At 43.2% G+C, this 19472-nt stretch overlaps 1 protein-coding gene across 3 annotated transcripts in view; it reads right to left on the bottom strand.

Annotated features, from left to right (window-relative positions):
* Positions 1–18598, bottom strand: part of STK38L (serine/threonine kinase 38 like) — a 50200-nt gene extending 31602 nt beyond the window's left edge. For 2 of the 3 annotated variants that reach the window (XM_084301011.1, XM_084301013.1), the window contains exon 1: positions 18484–18598. The gene's annotated coding sequence lies outside the window, so the exon portion shown is untranslated. Of the gene's footprint in view, positions 1–3530; positions 3606–18483 lie in introns of all 3 variants that reach the window. The other variant, XM_084301012.1, reaches the window with a different exon arrangement.
* Between the last annotated feature and the right edge of the window lie 874 nt (positions 18599–19472).

Below are 19472 nucleotides of genomic sequence, written 5' to 3'. Positions count from 1 at the left end.
GGTTTCTTTTATTTTTTTTCCCTTCTTCAGATCTCTGAGGCTTCGTGCAGTCCACTGCCTAACACCACAACTGCTCATCTCTAGGGCTAAGTGTGACCAGGAGTGCTTTGTTACGGGTATGTGTACATATACACATTCCCTCCTACACACACACACATATATCCACCATTCTAGAAAGGAGGGGGGGGGGGGGAGAGTAAAGAAAGGCAAAGAGAAGATTTGCACCTAGGTGAAAGATGATGAGGTTTGTGAAGGGCATTAGTTTCCTGTGGAAGGTCATTCTCCAGTCGTGGCCTGGGAAAGCTCATCCAAAACAGGTGGAGTTTTCCATTAACTTAATCTCAGAGATTCAATTCAATTATCTGGTTTCCTAGCTAAGGGACAAGAGAAGCACAAGCAGGGTGTGGGTGGGCAAAAACTCTTGCCATATCCAGCTGCAATAGAAAGTGAGTGGGAAAAGGAACAGAGGATATGCTTATTTGCTCAGGTTTCTAAAACATATTGAGGCTGTAGTGTATCTGCTACACCACAGTTAAACATACAAAAATGGGCAAATTTCCAGATTAAATAAAGAAAACAGGAAAGAACCTAATTTCATATGCTTTCAAGATCAAATTAATTATGACAAGAATAAGAGAACAAGATGACAGCCTCTCTAGGAAAGAGCCTTTCCTACCAGTAAAGCTTTCAGAAGTGTCTAGCAGCATGTCCCGGGGGTAAAGCGGCTGAGAAAAGGACTGAGGCTCATCAGTAAGAAGCACTCTTCATGCAACATAGGTTACTTAATACGAAGGTATGGGCTTCATAGGAAGGCAGAAGGAAAAGCAACTCCCAAGTTCCTGCAGAACAGCTCACTGCTACTTTTCAACATGCAAGCCTCTACTGCCCTATAAGGTGACTAAGGTGACTCCATTTCTTTATCCAACAAGTGGAGAGGAAGACAATTGGAGTTACCTGCAGGAAGCCTGAAGGGAAATGCCAACTCAGTGTCAACAAAGTGTGAAGATGGAGACCAATGGAGTGGCAAATAAAGAGGACTTCCAGGCAGTGATCTGCACTGCTTGACAAGTTGGATTCAACCAGCTATTTCCCATAAATAGTAACCAAGACAGAAAACCCAAATAAGCTCTAGGAAGAATGAGATCATTTCCACGTTTGAAACAATATTTAATGTTGACGTTTCTTATGGGAATTGGGCCCTGGGCACAAGGCACTTACACAGAAAGGACAGAAGTTGCTGTTTCCAGGAGTGTCAATGCAGGTCTCTGAATTGGTTCTTGGAAAGAGACAGAGGTCCTCCTCTCTCCCCCTCCAGCATTCTTTATTGATCCTTCCCATCCCGGCCACACACTCCCACTGTATTCCTGATACTGCAGCAGTTCTAAGGTACTGTCCATCTCCACACCCCTGGAAAGGGGAGATATTTCTTCCACAACATCCGTGAGCTAGTTTGTCCCACCCTCCAACTACACAACTGCCAAATCCAGTGAAAGGGGAGTAATGAAGCACATGGATTAGGCATAGGGAAGAAAGGGATGGAAGGGCTCTGTCCATTCTGCAGGCACCTAAGTTTGGACATCCAAGCAGGGTTTGGATACACCTGTGGCAGCAGAAGTACAGGACTGTCTGTTCTCCCTGTGGCCAGTCACATCAACAAGCTACAGGTTTCACAGAATCACAGAATTTCTAGGTTGGAAGAGACCTCAAGATCATCGAGTCCAACCTCTGACCTAACGCTAGCAGTCCCCACTAAACCATATCCCTAAGCTCTACATCTAAACGTCTTTTGAAGACTTCCAGGGATGGTGACTCCACCACTTCCCTAGGCAGCCTGTTCCAATGCCTCACAACCCTTTCAGTAAAGAAGTTCTTCCTAACATGCCATACCCTAACTACAACAACTGTTAAACAGAGGTTAACTCTCTCCAGTGAGCCACGTTCTTCTCGCACCAGATTTTGCTGGCTCCATTTAGAAACAGGCTGGTGGAGTGGACAGCTTTGCAAAGATTTCAAAAGAGGCTGTGGCAAACCCCCTCCCCCCCCCCCTTTACTTCAAGCTGCATCAATACAGAACACAACTTGTTTGATTTTGATGAAAATGATCACAGTGAGGTTAATGAACAGCTGAACACCTATCCTCTATATGGTGTATCAAAGACTGCACCCTTCATGAATAACCGTGGCTAAATTTACAAAGACCAGGAAGGATTTGTAGTATGTGATGCTTCTGCTTGCATCAGCAGTTGCTGAGTGCTTCTCCTGGAAAGCCGCTTGGCTCTGGTATGTTGAAAAAAGCCCACTGTGGACAAGCATGTTCAAGCAGCAATGCTAATGTGGACCACACATCTACACTACGCAGAAGAGAGACATACTTTGTGCTTGAATCTGAATTATTTTATGAGCACCCAAGAATGCTGAGAGCAAAGTCCAGTACCTCATTTACAGTAAAACACAGGAATATCCACCTTAAGGCCCTCTCTAGTTTCTCACTCATTCCTTAATGCATTTCCTCTTGTTCTACTCCACAACTCTACCAAAAGAGTTATCAACCAAGGCATCCCTAACACATCCCCAAAGGTGACTTGAGGTAGACAAATCTTTCAGCAGAATAAACGCACATTAAATTCCTGGCATTTAGCAACGATGCAAGTGTTTAAATTGTGAATATTTTGACATTTCTGTTTCTAGTTGTAGATGATGTATGTACAGAGGAAGGATGCTCTTGTGGTTACAGCATGGGAAACTGCATCAAGTAAAATAGAATCCAAATCATCTGTTTTTCCCATGCACTAAAACAAAACCTACAAAAACAAACAAACAAACAAACAAAACAAAACAAAAACAAACACCACGATATAGGGTGTGCCTCAGTTACCCTACATGAGAACTGACACATCATTCCTGTCTTTAGCAGGTCACATTAGGAGGCTTAATGAGTTCATACACACAAAGAGCCTGAGCGCTTAGGAGAAAACATGCTGGAGGAGGATTAGTGTTTTTACTTATGCATTCTGAAAATGCATTATTTCAGCTGGCCGCAGAACTTATGAGGCATACAGACCCTTCCTTGTCACTGCATTTCTCTGAGCTTTCCATTTGATCAGACTGGAGAAACAGATAACTACTACCGTTGACTGCAGAAGAGGCATTAATCCTTATAATTCTCACCCTTGGTGATGTGTTGCTGTTGTGAATCCTACTGAAAGCGCTCATTCAAATGAGTCCCCCATCAATGTTTACACATTCTGTTGCTCATATGCAAATAACATTAATCAGCCGTCTTTTAAAGTACTGATAAATGGACACTTGGAAAGTTCTACCAGTTTCCCGGTAAAGCCCCAGGAATATACATAATATCAAGAATATAGTTTGTCACATTGATACAACACAGGGTAAGACAGTATGTCTTAACTTCACAAATCATTGGGATGCAGCTGCTCTGCAATGTTCTCTTCACTTCTGAAAATATAAAGGGCACTAAAAAAAGGAGTTTAATAATGTAGCATTAGTATAGAATCAGAAATACTTACATTTGTGATCCTTTGGGTGATTAATAAAAATAGCAATAGCTTCAATTGAGTCTTAAAAACATATTTCACCTGCACCTGTATACAGAAAAGAAAACCATGTACAATCCCTTGCTTTAGAAATAATCCTAGCAGTCAGAAAAAGTCTGTGCAAAAAGCAGAACTTTTTATTCCACACATCATGCCCCAGTTGATACTGAGCCCTACCTTCCTAGCCTAGTTGCATAATAAAAATATCTTTACTCTCCCCAGGTCTAAGATGGTAACACTAGGACAGGAGCAGGATCTAGAAGCTAGGGTTTTCTTTTTTCCCATCCCCTTGAGTAAAATCTTATGAAATAAATCATTAACAATATATAGAAACTTCAGCAAATCCTGAAAGCACAGGTCACCTGCAGTGCTGGATTGCCAAAGCTGCAAAGGTCTCTTCAAGTTGTTACCAAGCTTCAAGCTGCTTTCCTCTCCTTTGGGATATTTCTCTTGTTAATAATGCCAGAAAACATCTTCCAATGAATTAGAGCTGCAGGCCTTATTCTGCTTCTCCATGTGATGTACCTGCCTTCCAGCTTTCAAGAAAATTATATTTTGCCCCTTTAAAGTATTTTCTATCCAAATCTTGAGGTACTTTGAAAAACAACAACAACAAACAACAACAACATTTTGTAAAGCAAGTTATCAGTAGAATCACCACTAATTATGAAGAAAAGTAAATGAACATGGGCTCAGTCTTGGAAGGGCTTCAAAGATGTATGAGCAAGGGAAGAATTTGACCAGAGAATCCTGAGCAGTGTCTACAGCAGATTAGGGAACAGACCCCTTCCAACTCCAATTATTCAGCAGTAATAATAATAGTAATACCTCCAAGATAACCTACAGGCTTACACAGCACTCTCCACATGTAGTTTTATGAAATCAGATTGTTCTGATATGTTGAGATGAGGAAACCGAGGCACAACAAAATTAATCCAACTAGCCCAAAAACCCAGTAGCTAAGTCCAATGCTCCTCGATACTCATCACAATCATTCCTGTGTCAGAGATCCCAGTATCACCTCTTGTAATTCCTCTGCTTTTCTCATCTACAGCATCATCAATTTATACAAATACCACGTATTTTTAAATGCTATGAGAAGAACAGAAAATGTCTCTAGCTGATTATCTTAAGACTTTGAACAAGCAAACAAACAGACCAATTAGCAGCAACATATCAGCATCTGAAGCACAAAGCATAGTTCATAAAACCCAAAGGAAGATCTGAGGAATGGAATTGTTGCTTTAGTCCTGCCTCTCACCTTCAGTTTAGTATTATTTTAGTATTTTAGTATTTTAATTTAGTATTATTGGGCAGTACCCCAGAGGCAGTAGAAGAGCTGATGTTATTCTTGACCATGATGAAGGGACCTCTACCTCTCATTTGCAAGAATTAAGTGGCAGACGCTCCAGCCAGGACTAGAGGGGCCCTGCCTCTGGCCAGGTAGAGGAGAGGGATAACCGGATTTATTGGACTGTGTGGATCTGATGGCCTGGAACATCAGAACCACAAGAATACAAAGCTTTAGTGGACACAGATCACGTCAGCACTGAGGAAAAGCAAGCTGTTCCTCCGGCAAGCCTTCACAGGCATACGTTTGAAAAGCAAAGTTTAGACACTTCAGGAAAACAAAACGGTTTATGGAATCCTATTTTTAGGGCTATGAAGATGGTAAAGGGTCTAGAGGGCAAGATGCACAAGGAGCAGCTGAGGTGCCTTGGTTTGCTCAGCCCAGAGCAGAGCAGGCTGAGGGGAGGCCTCATGGCGGCCTGCAGCTCCCTCACAAGGGGAGCAAAGGGGCAGGTGCTGAGCTCCGCTTTCTGGGGACAACGACAGGACCCGAGGGAACAGCATGGAGCTGGGACTGGGGAGGGTCAGGCTGGGGATTAGGGAAAGGTTCTGCACCCAGAGGGTGGTCGGGCACTGGGACAGGCTCCCCAGGGCAGTAGTCACAGCACCGAGCCCGCTGGAGTTCAAGAAGCATTTGGACAACGCTCTCAATTTTTTGGGTGGTCCTGAGCAGAGCCAGAAGTTGAACTTGATGATCCTTGTGGGTCCCTTCCACAGCCTATCATAGAATCACACAGAATTTCTAGGTTGGAAGAGACCTCAAGATATGATTCTATTTGATGAATACTAATTGCTACAATGAACTATGGGAAAAAAGTAGAACTACACAATGAAACAGGAAAAAAAGTCTGAGAACAAAGCTCATTTGACCTAAGCCCCAGGTTTTTCAGAGGTGCAACTGCAGAGGTGCTGTGCCTGCTTACGCATGTGTTTGCACTGGGCCCTGGGGCTTTTGCAGCTGCTGTGGAGGAAGTACATTCTGGAGAAAAACAAACATATTCTGACTACGCTGTTGGCAAAACAAAAGGAATCTGTGAATTCACAAGTTTTCACATGTACCTACAGGGATGTTTTACCAAGGTGAGACCAGGAGATTCTATAACTGTTGAAATTTCAGCTGCCATAGGATACTACTCAGCAGTCACATTCACGAAGCAGTCAGGAACATATACGTGCATCCAGGGCTGCACAACTGCAGGGCCTCTTGGGCCTTGCTTGTAGTCATCTTCTCCTGAAAAACATGATAGCCTTTGTTCTAACAGCTCTAATGGCAGGGTGTGAAAACAGTCACTTCCACAGGCAAACATCTCCTAAGACAGCTCAGAGGAATCCCCTTCTGAAAGGTCTGCTTTCATCTCCACTGCCTACAGAGGTAGGCTAGGATGACTAACTGGCTTGGATATGCAACTTTTAAGCACTCAACAGGCAGATGAATCCTGCCTGGCAGCTGATACAATGCCAGCCCTCTGTGTGGTAATGGTACCTGGAATTAATCTTTAAATTCATCAATTTGCTTCTCCTGATCCTCTCAAAAGGCTGTAACTGTCGGCTGGATCCATAACTGGTTTATCAAACACTTTCAGAAACCCAGCAACCAAACAGCAGCAAATGGGCATGACTTACAGTTAAAATATGTTCTAAGGGCCAAAATGAAGCAAACAAATTAGATTGCCTCCCTGCCCCATCCCCACCCTCTACCGCAGAGCAGCAGAGGAAGACTGAGCACAAGTGTCTCTACTGCAGATACGCCCAGCTCCCAACAAGCCTAAGAGACCTAGAATCCAACTGTGGTTTGGGCATCTTGTCATTTTTATATCCTTTAATTCTGGGCACCTCACAGAAAGCAAAAATATTCTCTACAAAGAAAAATGACAAAATACTGAAGCTGTCTATATAGAGTTTGATAAAAATATCTCTTTGGAGACATTTGCCAAATAAGTGCCAAAACTTCAAAGGCTGAATTATAACGTTGAAATATTTGTAATGCATGTTTGTTATGTTTCTCGTGAAGCATGGCTGGCAGTCAGAGATGGCATCTTTCAGCTCTACGACCTGGTCCAGGCAATAACTGGAAGTAGCTCTTTGGTAGCTTACGTGAAATGAGTCAATGGATTTGCATCCAGCTCTCAATAAATTATGAACCATATCACAAAAGCATCTGTAAGAGACACTTCCTTTGTTGATACCATTTTAAAGGCCAAGGACTGAATAAGGTAGGAAAAAAGTTATCCTCTCTCAAAATAGTATGTTCCCTCAAAACAAAAATTGCTTTTACCAAGCATCTTTTGTGAAACTATCTCAGGGTCTTTTATCTACTAAGCTAATAATTTCTTTAAGAAATATAAATAAACCCACACTTTCACAGTCGGAAAAAAACAAGACCTGCTGACTTTCATTATGCTACAGCCACGAAAAAGGAAGGCCAGACAGCAATATTCTCATCCCACATGCTAATTGCATTTCTCGTTTCCAGAGCCAATACAAGTTTAACAGCTCCCACGTATTTTTCTTTAAGAAAATTTAACATACAAATATAGTCTCTCCCTGAGTAAACAGCTCAATTCCAAGGGTACACGCAATTATGAATTTTGGCCTAGTCTCCTGTCAGAAAGGGGGCACGAAGCAAACAATCCAAACTTAGAGCACTCAGAAAAACATACAGTACTGTAAACTCCTATAAGAGTAATTTTAAAAGAACACAAACAGTACAGGATCAAATGCTTTGATCATGAACATCTACCTTAATTTCCTGTAATAAAGCCCCATGCCCCTGGAAAGCATCATATAAATCCCAGTGAATTAACTTTGCTAGAATTCAGAGCAATAGTTTTGAAAAAAAAATTTAAAAAATCAGCCAGTAACTGATTTGTAACTGATTTGAACTCTGTTGCATTCAGATGACAAAGTAATTGAATGTAAACACAGTTAATATTAGGGTACTGGGGCTGCTTTGTAAATTTAGAGATGCCAGTTCAGAGAAAATAATGCATTTCATTCAAAGAAGATGAAAGCTTTCTGAATTTTGGTGCTCTGTAATCAGCTGCTGAACTGATTGAATTATGGCCATTAAGTATGCAGGGTCAAATGTGGTCAGTACCTCAAAGAGCACCGGGTCTTTCAGCATTGAAAAAGCACTTATAAGGAGATCCTGGTATGTTCCTGTATTATCCCTCTATCCATCACTTCAAAACGTCCCTGGTATCCAGAACAGAGGCTGGATTATCCTTTGTCAGTCCTCTCTTCCTCAAAGTTGATGAGAATCATGCCACCAAATCCAGTATGGGAAATGGATTTAGCTTCACATCAACCATGGAAGGTTCTTGCTTAGAAGTAGCATTGACTAAGAAAGCAAAAAATCCTGAAGTTACAAAGAAACTTGTGTTTATTGATGCATTTGTCATTAGCAAATATTAATTTTGATACCCTTGATCTGGAAAGCCATTAGAATGCATTCAGTGTGGCATCACTGTAAAAAGTAGGGTTAGCTAAAACTTCACCTAGTCCTGCACTCTTGATCAAACACAAACTACATTCCTGACGTAGTCACATAAAAGATGGGGAACAAGCATAAGCAGGTGTAGCGCTTGTTATACCACAAGCAAGAAATCCCCTATTTCCCTTGCTGGATGTACATATATGATAGGAGCCTACTTCTGTGACTTCACTTTGTAAATCAGATGCTTTGTTGACAAGATGATCACCACCCTTGAACAGAAGGAAGCTGCATCCTAAGCACAGATTCAAACGTTCCAGACAGAAGTCTGGCCTTCCATCCAAGACAAATACGGGATTTATTCTGCACTGCTCTTACTGTGGTTTATTAGTTTGCAATATGTGGAGACGATTTACTTTACTATTCAAAGAGAAGTGAGGAGGGCTGATCTTACTTAACCACTGTCTTTGCAGTAAAATGCAGCCTTGCTTTGACAGCCAGGAGGGAAAGCACTTAGTTTCCACATGGACAGAAGAAAATTTCATCATGCAGCTACAGTCTTCAGCTGCATGCAGACAGATTTGCTACCAACAGACAGTAGCGCATTCACTACTGCTCTGTTATGCCCTAAATAAGAACATAGAAGTTTACCCTCTTACTCCATATGGCACCGTTCTTTAAAGATGACGTGATTGCTTGAAAGCACTTAGGCAAAAGAACCAAGAAAATACATTTAGCATGTGTTTCTCAGGCTGAGGAAATTACAGTCAAACAGAAATAAGAAAGATACTATCAAATATGACTAGACTCAGAAGTGAGCTTCTACATGAAAAAAATGCAGAGAACAATAAAAAGACAGAAATAATCTAATGGAAACTGTTGTATTAATTCTTCTCTTGCAGCCTTCACTCTTCCACACAAGCTCATCCTACACCTGGGGACCAAAATTGGAAACTGAGACTGGACACTAACAACTGAAACTGTCTTCCTCAATTTTACTGCTGGTTTGATAAGAAGAGAGGGAACATGAGCTAAAATTACTTATCTTTATTAAAGTATAACCATTTCCCTCCCATTTACCTTATAATTACTTCCTTTTTCAATTTTTGAATTTCCACTACTCTTTAAATCCTTTCAAATGAAATGATCTATACTATGCATGAAAAAATGGATGCATATCTTTGGTGTTTTTTCACCCTAAAAGCTGTTTTTGACTGTAAAGATTTATTTTACAGAGCAGGCTGTTTTTTCTTTTCTTTCTTTTTTATTTTTTATTTTTTATTTTTTTTTTTAAACTGGATAATATGCAAGCGTATTTATTCACTATAGCCAGGCATCAAAGCAGAAGCATTTCTGGCAGCCTCCGAAGAACCACTTCACTAGTTCCATCAAAGTATTCAGCAAAGTTGTGCTGCAACCCTGCTGCTGGCAGAATAAACTGTGAGCAGCAGCTGAGATCAGTGGCATAGGTCAGGGCATGTTCAGAAAGGGTGTCTTCTCTTGTAGTGGGTTTACGTGGCAAGGTTTTGGTAGCAGGGGGCTATAGGGGTGGCTTCTGTGAGAAGAATCTAGAAGCTGCCCCATGTTAGATAAGGTCCCCACTGCTGGCCAGAGCCGAGCCACTAAGTGATGTTGTTTGTGCCTCTGTGAGAGCATATTTAAGAAAAGGAAAAAACAAAAACAAACTGCTGCTACACAGCAACTAGGAGAGAGAGAGGAGTGAGGAACAGCCTTGCAGGCATGAAGGTCAGTGAAGAAGGAGGGTGAGAGGTGCTCTAGGCACCAGAGCAGAAGTTACCTGTGGCAAGGACCACGGTGAAGCAGGCTGTCCCCCTGCAGCCCACAGAGTACCACAAGGGTGCAGGGTTCCACACTGCAGCCCATGAAGAAAACCACCATGGAGCAGGTGGACCTGCACTGACAGAGGCCTGTGGAGGACCCCCACCAGTGCAGATTCCAGGCTGGACCTGTAGCCCATGGAGAAGAGACCACGCAGGCGCAGGTGACCTGGCAGGAGCTGCTGCCTGTGGGGGACCAAGGTTGGAGCAATGTGCTCCTGATGAATGGACCCCATGGTAGAGACCCATATCTGGAGCAGTTCTTGACGAACTGCTGCCTGTGGGAAGCCCACACAGGATCAGTTTGGAAAGGAGCTGGTTAGAGCTGCACCACAGCAAGTCAAATTGAATGTCCACCCTAAGACTAACAGCACCATCAGACGGGTTGAACATATCAGTACAGTGCTCATTTTGCACTCCTTGTCATGACAAAGCTCTGAGCAGTAAGTCTTCAAAAACAAGAGCACACATTGTTGTTCCTGTCACAGCAAACTTTGATGCAAGTGAACTTGCATCTAAATTGCATCCCAGGTGTTACAATCAACCCTCTGGGAACACATACATACTCAAACTGATTAGCTGGTAGACACAGTACAGTCCTCACCTGCACAGCTCCATCCTTTTAAATTACTACACCAGCAAACTTGAAAGCCAAATTTTAATCCTGCACACTTGTTCTCCTATAACACTCTCATAACTACATGGCCTCAAATTTGGAGACAACTTTCTATTTCTTTGTGCACCTGGGGCTCAGGGGGACTTCAGTGTGTTTCTTCCTGTGGAAGGGATGGACAAACACAGCCTGTAAACAGCACTAACAACTGAGTAACAGAGCTCGTTACGTGGTGCATGCTATAACATAGGAAAGAAGCTGAAAAGATTTCAATTTTCTTTGAAGGCTTGCCAGCAGGGCTTGAAAATATAAAGCATAAAATAAAGAACTTTTTTCTTCTCCCTCCAACTTTATCATCGGCTCTTCATCTTCCAACCCACAACAACTGTTGTTGTTTTTCTAGATCTTTCTCTCCCTTCAAACAAAAAGTTACCCTTCTCAGTTTTTTTTCTTAAATCAACTATTTCTAACCATAATGCCACCATTTCCCATTGAGTACTTATATTAAAGCACAGGCTTTGGCTGTACAAATAGGAGCGTAAGGACAAAAAAGAATGTAGAACCCCTTAAGCTCAATCAATCTGGCAGCAGAGACAAGATTGCTTACCATGACCTTTTAGAGAAGGTAGGATAGATCACCTGTAATTTATTTTCTTACCTGAAACTATTTCTGAAGATAAGTATACTTAACACCACCGTTCGTCATAACTTAGGGATTTCCAAACCATGGTCCACAGGCATCATCAGCAGTGTGTGAATGGTCAGTGGGACAGGAAGTTTGGGGATTTTGGTTGTTCTTTAAATCAAAGGCATATGACAGTCTCCGAGTGTGTTGTGGGTTGACAACAGACCACAGTTGGCTGAACTTGAGAACCACAGCCTCAGCTTCTGTAGCTGTCTAACTGCTCCATGGCTTGCATAACTCAACCTCGGCAATAGCGACAGCAGTCAGATTCAGATGAGTGATACGAGGAAGACCTTTCTTTGACTTCAGTTTCATACATGTCTCTTCTAAGCAGATATTAAAGGTCAATTATACTCATGCTTTGCACTACATACACGTAGTTATTCCCCCCATGAAGATTCCCCTACCCTCTCATCACTAAATGTGTTGTAATGTCCATGTTCTGCACTTTGTGCTTTTCAAACACCTTAGAGAAAGTCTCTGCTCTATAGATTTTCTACTCCACTTAGCATCATTTTCTCTGACTTCTGGCTCACTCAGTTTCTATTAGGAATAATTCAAAGCATAAACAATTTACAGGAGATTATTCCAGGTGTTTTAGAAATATTTCAATCTTTTATAAAGAAAAAAAAAGGTTTACAAAGTTTTTAATTTTAAGGGAATAGCAATTGGCGTCATCTACCTGGACTTATGCAAAGCATTTGACACTGTCCCCCATGATAACCTTGTCTCTAAGTTGGAAAGATGTGGACCACTCGATGGGTAAGGAATTGGATGGTTGCACTCAGAGTTGTAGTCAATGGCTCACTGTCCAAGTGGAGACCAGTGACAAGTGGCATTTCTCAGGGGTCAGTACTGGGACCAGCGCTGTTTAACATCTTTGTCGGTGCCATGGTCAGTGAAATCGAATGCACTCTCTGCAAGTCTGCTGATGACACCAAGGTGTGAGGTGCAGTTGACACTCTGAAGGGAAGGGATGCTATCCAGAGGGACCTGGACAGGCCTGTGAGGTGGGCCTGTGTGAACCTCATGAGGTTCAACAGGGCCAAGTGCAAGGTCCTGCACCTGGGCTGGGGCAGTCCCAAGCACAAATACAGCATGGCCAGCAGGGCGAGGGAGGTGATTCTCCCCCTCTGCTCTGCTCTCATGAGACCCCACCTGGAGCGCTGCGTTCAGCTCTGGGGCCCCCAGCACAAGAAGGATGTGGACCTGTTGAAGTGAGTCCAGAGGAGGGCCACAAGGATGATCAAAGGGCTGCAGCACCTCTCCTGTGAAGAAAGGCTGAGGGAGTGGGGGGTGTTCAGCCTGGTTAAGAGAAGGCTCTGATCTTTTAGGGATCTTCCAGTACCTAAAGGGGGCCTACAGGAAAGATGGAGAAGCACTCTCGTGTGCATAGTGATAGGACAAGGAGTAACTGCTTTAAACTAGAAGAGGGTAGGTTTAGACATCAGGTTTAGATATTAGTAAGAAATTATTCACTCAGAGGGTGGCAAGGCACTGACTGGCACAGGCTGCCCAGAGAAGCTGTGGACACCCCATCCCTGCAGGTGTTCAAGGCCAGGATGGATGGGGCTTTGGGCAACCTGGTCTGGTGGGAGCTGTCCGTGCCCATGGCAGGGGGGTTGGAAAGAGATGGTCTTTAGGGTCTCTTCCAACCCAAACCATAATGTGGTCCTAACTGCTACTTATGCAACTGAGCAGCAAAGTCACCAAATCTGGCACATAAGTGAGTCAAGATGCTCACATCATACATATTTTATGTGAACTCTCCTTTTCTGTTAAATGAGAAGATAAACAGGACAAGATAGAAAAGAGTCCCCATCAAAAATCAAGCACAGAAGAACCCATCTAAAACATTTCAATAGAAAATGATCATCTACACTATTTGCTCACAAGATATTTGAGATCTGAATTCATGAAGAACTTCTGTTTAAATAAACCTTGCTTCTCTGCCCATGGTATCTTTTGATGTAATGATTAACTGTGCCTATTAAGATTAGGGCAGAACTATGCAATAAGACTTTACCAAAAGCTCAGTTTGCAATATATTCATGTTTTATTTTCTTCCATAAACTTAATTGTCATTATTTCCTCCCCTGTATTTTGAAATCAGACTTCATGCCTTTCCTATAGCATTTGCAGAAGCAAAGATTCATGCTGTAACTAATTTCAAAAAATAAAGGAAATAAATTATTTTCAACTGTAAGCAGACAGCGTGATTTAGCAGAAGTTTTCTTTAGGCACAGCAAAGCTTTTAATTTACAGAAGCAAAACATGGCAAATCAGTCATGGAGAATATCAACTCAGCTGTTAACCAGAGTACTTTACCACTTCAGTAGACTAACTGAGCACAAACAAATCCAACAAAATCAAGTGAGAAAGACATATATTAATGCTACCAGCAGCAATAAAATTCCTTCACCTAATCTTGAAAATCAGAATTCAGTGGGAGGCACTCAGTGCTTTCCAAGAGATGGCACAGTACAAAGTCCACTGTAAGAACGCCTTACTTTGTAGATAAGTCTCACCGAGTGCATTTGCTACCCAAGTACCTGCTAACCAAACGCCATTACTCCACTGAACAGGAATGCACTTCAACAGTTGGCTGTTACATGTTGGTAACAGCCAGGTCTTTCATTGCTGTACGACTGCCTAGCATCCTGCAGAGAAGCTCTTATGCGGAACAAAATTTCCTTATAGTTCCATATGTGCTTGTAAAACTGTATTTTTAACTATTGTTAAACACAGACTTTGTTCTCTGTATTGTTTCTGTAGTTTGTAAGAGCAGGTACTCCTATTAAATGCATAGCTTGTGATTGAATTTGTCCTCCTTTGCTGGTCTGCCAAATGCTAAATACCACAAAACAGAAGAATCTAGTTATCTTTAACTTCAAGAAATAACAGCTGCCTCAGTAAAATACAGTGCAACACTTATCTGTGAAGCTACTAATGTAAGCTGTCCCCTTCATACAGGACTCATCATGCTAAAAATTAGTGCTGCTCCTGCCTCTCCCCACATTCTGGTTCACATGTAGCTAGTTAGCCAGAGATTGTTCTTCATGTGGAAATAGAGTAGCCACATCTGCATCCTCTCCTGGGTGCTCAGTTGTGATAGATGGAAACCTAAATGGCTAGTCATGAATTTAGCTTGAAAACAGCAAGGCAGTTCTGTGACTAGGTAACCTGCACACTGGTGAGCTGGTAGAAAGCAGCTCTCCTGCAGACAGTTAAATTCCAAAAGATACTTTCCTATCTGTTCAGCTAGAAGCAAGTTCATTTCTTTACTAGTGTGCTCATAATAACACCAAGGACTTCTAACAGAAGGAGCTATAGCTGTTCTTGTGTTACACAGCAGTTGTGTCAGGCCTTTCTCAGCATTAGCTTCAGCTCTACTCATCCAGGGGAAAAAAACAAAAAAGAAAAAAAAAGTAGAGAAGAGTGATGTGTGAGAAAGGTCCTTTTTATCCAGTAACCCCTTCCCAGTGCCTGGACTCAGACTATTAGCAGTGCCAGCACAGTCAAGGTTTGCATGCATGGCAGAAGCAAAGCTACCACAGCAATGAGCCCCCCTCCCACAGGGCAGACCTGGGCACGCTCAGCTCCCCCAGTGAGGCAAGCCACACCTGGCCAGCAGCTTTCTTTTGTCTGTTCCCTTTCTTCCATTGCAGTAAGTTTCAGGGCACTCGCTCATACCTTCAGATGAACTTGATCTGTTTGTACCGAACTATTACTTCATAGTGCCTGTTCTTTGTTGAAAGGTGACTAGCAGTATCTGGTTTTATAGCTTCATGAGATTCCTGCTATTGTAAATTCCTGTAAACCCAGCCTACCGTTTGAAGTCCATCACTGTTTCCTTTTCCTAGTAAATATACGGAAAGCAACTCTCCCCTTGAAAATCAAGATCTCACACAAGTCTTCTGAAGCATGTTTATTACATTAAAATTCTAGGTGTCTGCTTTCTTCATCATATTCTACTGTTACAATTCAAATAAAACTATTTCAACTAACGAACTGCAAGTTTATTTGTAGGTATACTAAGAATATACATCACAAACTGAGTACTAAAGTCACAGTTCAAACCAGAACACAAAATCCAGTGTCAAAATTACTGAGAGATCAGAAAGCCAGATGATTGAATAGATTGCATAGATTAACATTATTTCTCAATTTGTTTTTTCTTCAGTCTCTATGAAGTATTTGGTGAAATATAAATGCAAGCCTCACAAAATGGCCTGATTCCAAATGTAAAAGACAGTATTAATGACTGTCCATTTTAATGCTCTCCATGCTGATCAAATTATTTACGACAAGGAAAATAAATTCTTCCCGATAAATTCCTTCATTCCACTAGCTCCTGTTTTAGTTTTATTGTTGTCAAAGAAAAAATGTCCTACTGCTTCCTCATGCAGATGCAGTGGACTGACAGAAGTTACTCTGTAGCATTAGACTACAGAGCTGCAGCAGTTTTTTGTTGAATTGTACCAATTCAACAACCAAGTTTACTCTTCTGCATCTGTCAAGGACCACCATCTGATCCTTCCAAAAAGGACCCTTCGCCTTGCATCCAGTTCACCATACAAATTCAGACCAGACACAAGATAACTCCTCTCCGAGTTCACACCCCCTAGTGTTAGATTTGGTTACCCTCACTGTTTATACAACAATTAAGTGTTCTCAGTAGTTATTAAGGCTCCAGACTTTGAAAAAGCCTGCATCAATGTACCTGAAGAATTAAACTTCGGTTATTTACCAAACCCACGTTTTTCTGCTAAGGTAATGTAATTACTACTGCTGACAAGTTAGCCCTAAATGCAACTATATGTTGAAATGAGCTGGGAACACTATAAAATGATCTTGTGGACAATACTGTGTTTGATTTACGTCCACTCTCATTACCTAAGACACATAAAGACTCTTTCCAGTGGACTCAAAGCAGACCATTTGCCACATAATATCAGCTTAGTCTTTGTGCTGATGAATACTGTATTCAGAGAACTAATTCTTGTCTTTGTAATTTTCATGCCTACCCTGCAACTCTTCTTAGAATACAGATATCAAAGCTTATCAATTGGCTTTACATTTTAATTAATCCCCTGCTCCAACCTGTTGGTGCAAGAATTTTTATTAGATGGGAGCTGAGTGAAAATTGAGTTTATGGGAGAAGATAAGGTTTAAAAACACAAAACCACTGCCTACTCAGGCAGTGGACAAAACCCACACCACTAACCTCCTTGTGGTCACTCAAAGATTCAAGAGAGATCCTAAATCAGAGCAGGTAGTTCAAACAACAACAAAAAAAATAAAGTTACTGATCAATCAAGCTCAATGTTTTTTAATTGTGCACGGAGAGTATGGGGTCTTGGTCCAAGTCCACTACAGCTTAATGAGTGGGTGTTTTTTTTTTTTTTTTTTTTTGCTTTTAAAGACGACTAACTTTCTGCAAATTAGGCAGAAATGCAGCACAATACCTGTCCACTAGGCTATAAATATTTGGTTATTTTGTATTCTGTTTAGCTAGTGGTTTGGTGGTTTCTTTTGCCTTGAAATATTAGAGGCAAAATGCCTAATTTTAGATGCTTTTTTTCTGTTAATCAACAATATTAAAAATTGAACATACATCACGCCATGTTCAAGGTGAAAAACTAAGCTCTAATTTCACAGAACTATGCAAAGCTGCCTTTTTGGAATTCAAGACACCTTTTTATAAGAGGAGAACTCAACTACATACAGCCCAGAAGATAAAAATACATCAGTTTTACTGGATACAATAACATTTCTCAGCTACAATGAGCCTGCTTAGCACCTACAGGAGCACCTTGGATTGTTTGCAAGTATTGCAGTTAACTGCTCCGGGTAACACTACAACTGATACTGTTGCACCATTGAGTTCCTAAAGAAGAAGGAAGACAGAGGTCTTGAACATGGTTTATGTTTTGGCATGTTTGATATAATGTGCCCAACGAATTAGGGACATTTATTAGTGTTGTATCCACTTGCAAACAAGAGCCTTCTACTTCAAGGGACTTGGGAAAACTGTAATCAAAACACTGAATCAGCGTATGTGACAAAACCCAACATTTCTGGTCTTAAAAGTACATTTCATCACTCTACAGCAACGGACAAGTAAAAGTTGAACAACACAAATATACTCAACAATTATCTGAGAAGAAACTTTAAGTCAAACTTCAGCATTGCTTTTCATTCCGGGGCTACACCAAGGGTCTGGATTTCACAGCACGGAATCAGGTGTGTGACATCGGCGGGGGCAACCTTTCAGCGTGAGCCCTGTCATTCTAAACCAAAACGTTAACAAAGAAAAAGGCAACAACGAGAGACACCTCATGTTTCTTAGCATTTAAGTTTTATCTGAAGCCATTGCAAACACAGAGCACAAGCTGTCAAATTATGGGCCCGATCCCAAACTCCTTCAACTACAAAAGCAGGTTTTGGATTTTGGATTTGTCCAGCAGAGCAAACAGAAACTATTGAGGATTTTTTTTTTTTTTTAAAAAGAGCTAATTACAGAGCTAAACCCATTAGTATGTATTTATTTCCACAGAAGGCAGGGCACCCTCACGCCCGAAGCCGCCGGTGCATCCCTCAGCGCCCGCCGGCTGCCCCCCCCCCCCAAGGGCCCCTCAGCGCCCAACCGCCGCCCGCGTGCCCCCGGTGGTGGCGGTTGGTGGTTGGGGTGGTTGGGGGGGGGGGGGGGGAGGGGGCGAAGAGGTGGGGAGTGGAACTCGGCGGCGGTCCCCGAGGGAGCCGCGAGCTGAGGGGCAGCTGCCGTCCTCCCTTCCTCCCTTCGTCCCTCCCTCCGTCTCGGCGGCGATGGCTGCTCCTGCTGCCTCACGCCGGGGGGGCGGCGAACCGCGATGGGGAGGCTGAGGAGGATTTCGCGGCGCTGTTGTCAGGGTCTCACCTCCCCACCACCACCCAGTGCACGGGGGTGAAGAGTGGGCTGGGCTGAGGGGCGCCCCCCGGGGCGGCAGGCTGTCCGCGGCACTCACCTCTCTGCGCCGCCGCCGCCGCCGCCCTCCTCCGCCTCCTCCGCGCTCGCCGCCCGCAGCGGGTGCGACCACGGCCCCGTCCTCCGCGCTAATGACAGGAGGAGCAGGGCGGCGGGAGGGCCCCGGCGGAGGGCTGGCTACCGGCGGCTCTCGCGAGAGCCCGGCGCCGCCGAACGGGGCCGCCATTGGCTGCTGCCGGTACCCGCGCGGAGCCATCCGGCCCCGCTGCCCTCTCACGGCCCCGGCGGGCCCGGCCACGGCCCCTTAAGGGGAGCGGGGACCCGGGGAACGGCCCCCTCGGAGCCCCGGCAGGGTGTATTTACAGCCCCAGCGCACAAGTACGAGGGGAAGGGTGATGGCGCACATGGCATGCAAGCGAAACCCTGCTTTGGCTGTGCGAGGAGCAGCAGCGCCTGTGAGGAAAACTGTCATCCCGCGATGCGGGTTGCTGGTAAAGCCAGCGCCGCAGAGGGCAAGCCTGAGCTGGGATCGGAAGGATGACATTCACTGGCACTGTGTGCTGCCCCTCACAGCGCCCAGCACGTGGGAGCTGGTGGATGTTCGCACTAGTGTTGTGACTTGTGGGTGGTTGCTGTGACCCAGACTTACTTGGCAACCACATTTTGTTTATTTTACCACATTAAATTTATTTTACCTAAGTATACAGTGACAACAGGGTAATGAGAGTTGAGTGCACTAAAACAGATTTACTTCCCAGGCACCTTACGAACTCAGGACCTTGGTCCTGCAAGTGGATCTATGTGTTCCCTTTGCCTTCATCCTGAGCCAGGAAATTCACCATGGACCTACCTGCTGAGATTGGTTTTCAGAAGCATTAGTTTTGGTAGGTGTGAAATAACAGAAGCCTAAAATTAGCACATTTTAACTCGTATGCAATGCAAGAGTGCTTTATGGAGGGGCAGCTCTCTGTGATAGCCAAACCATTTCCACATTTGTAGCCTGTAGTAATGAAGTTGTGCACTCCCGTT

This window comes from Netta rufina, assembly GCF_964035555.1.
Source record: "Netta rufina genome assembly, chromosome: 1".
Classification (NCBI taxonomy): domain Eukaryota; kingdom Metazoa; phylum Chordata; class Aves; order Anseriformes; family Anatidae; genus Netta; species Netta rufina.
The sequence above is the reverse complement of the archived record's forward strand: the minus strand, read 5'-3'. Positions and strand labels throughout refer to the sequence as shown.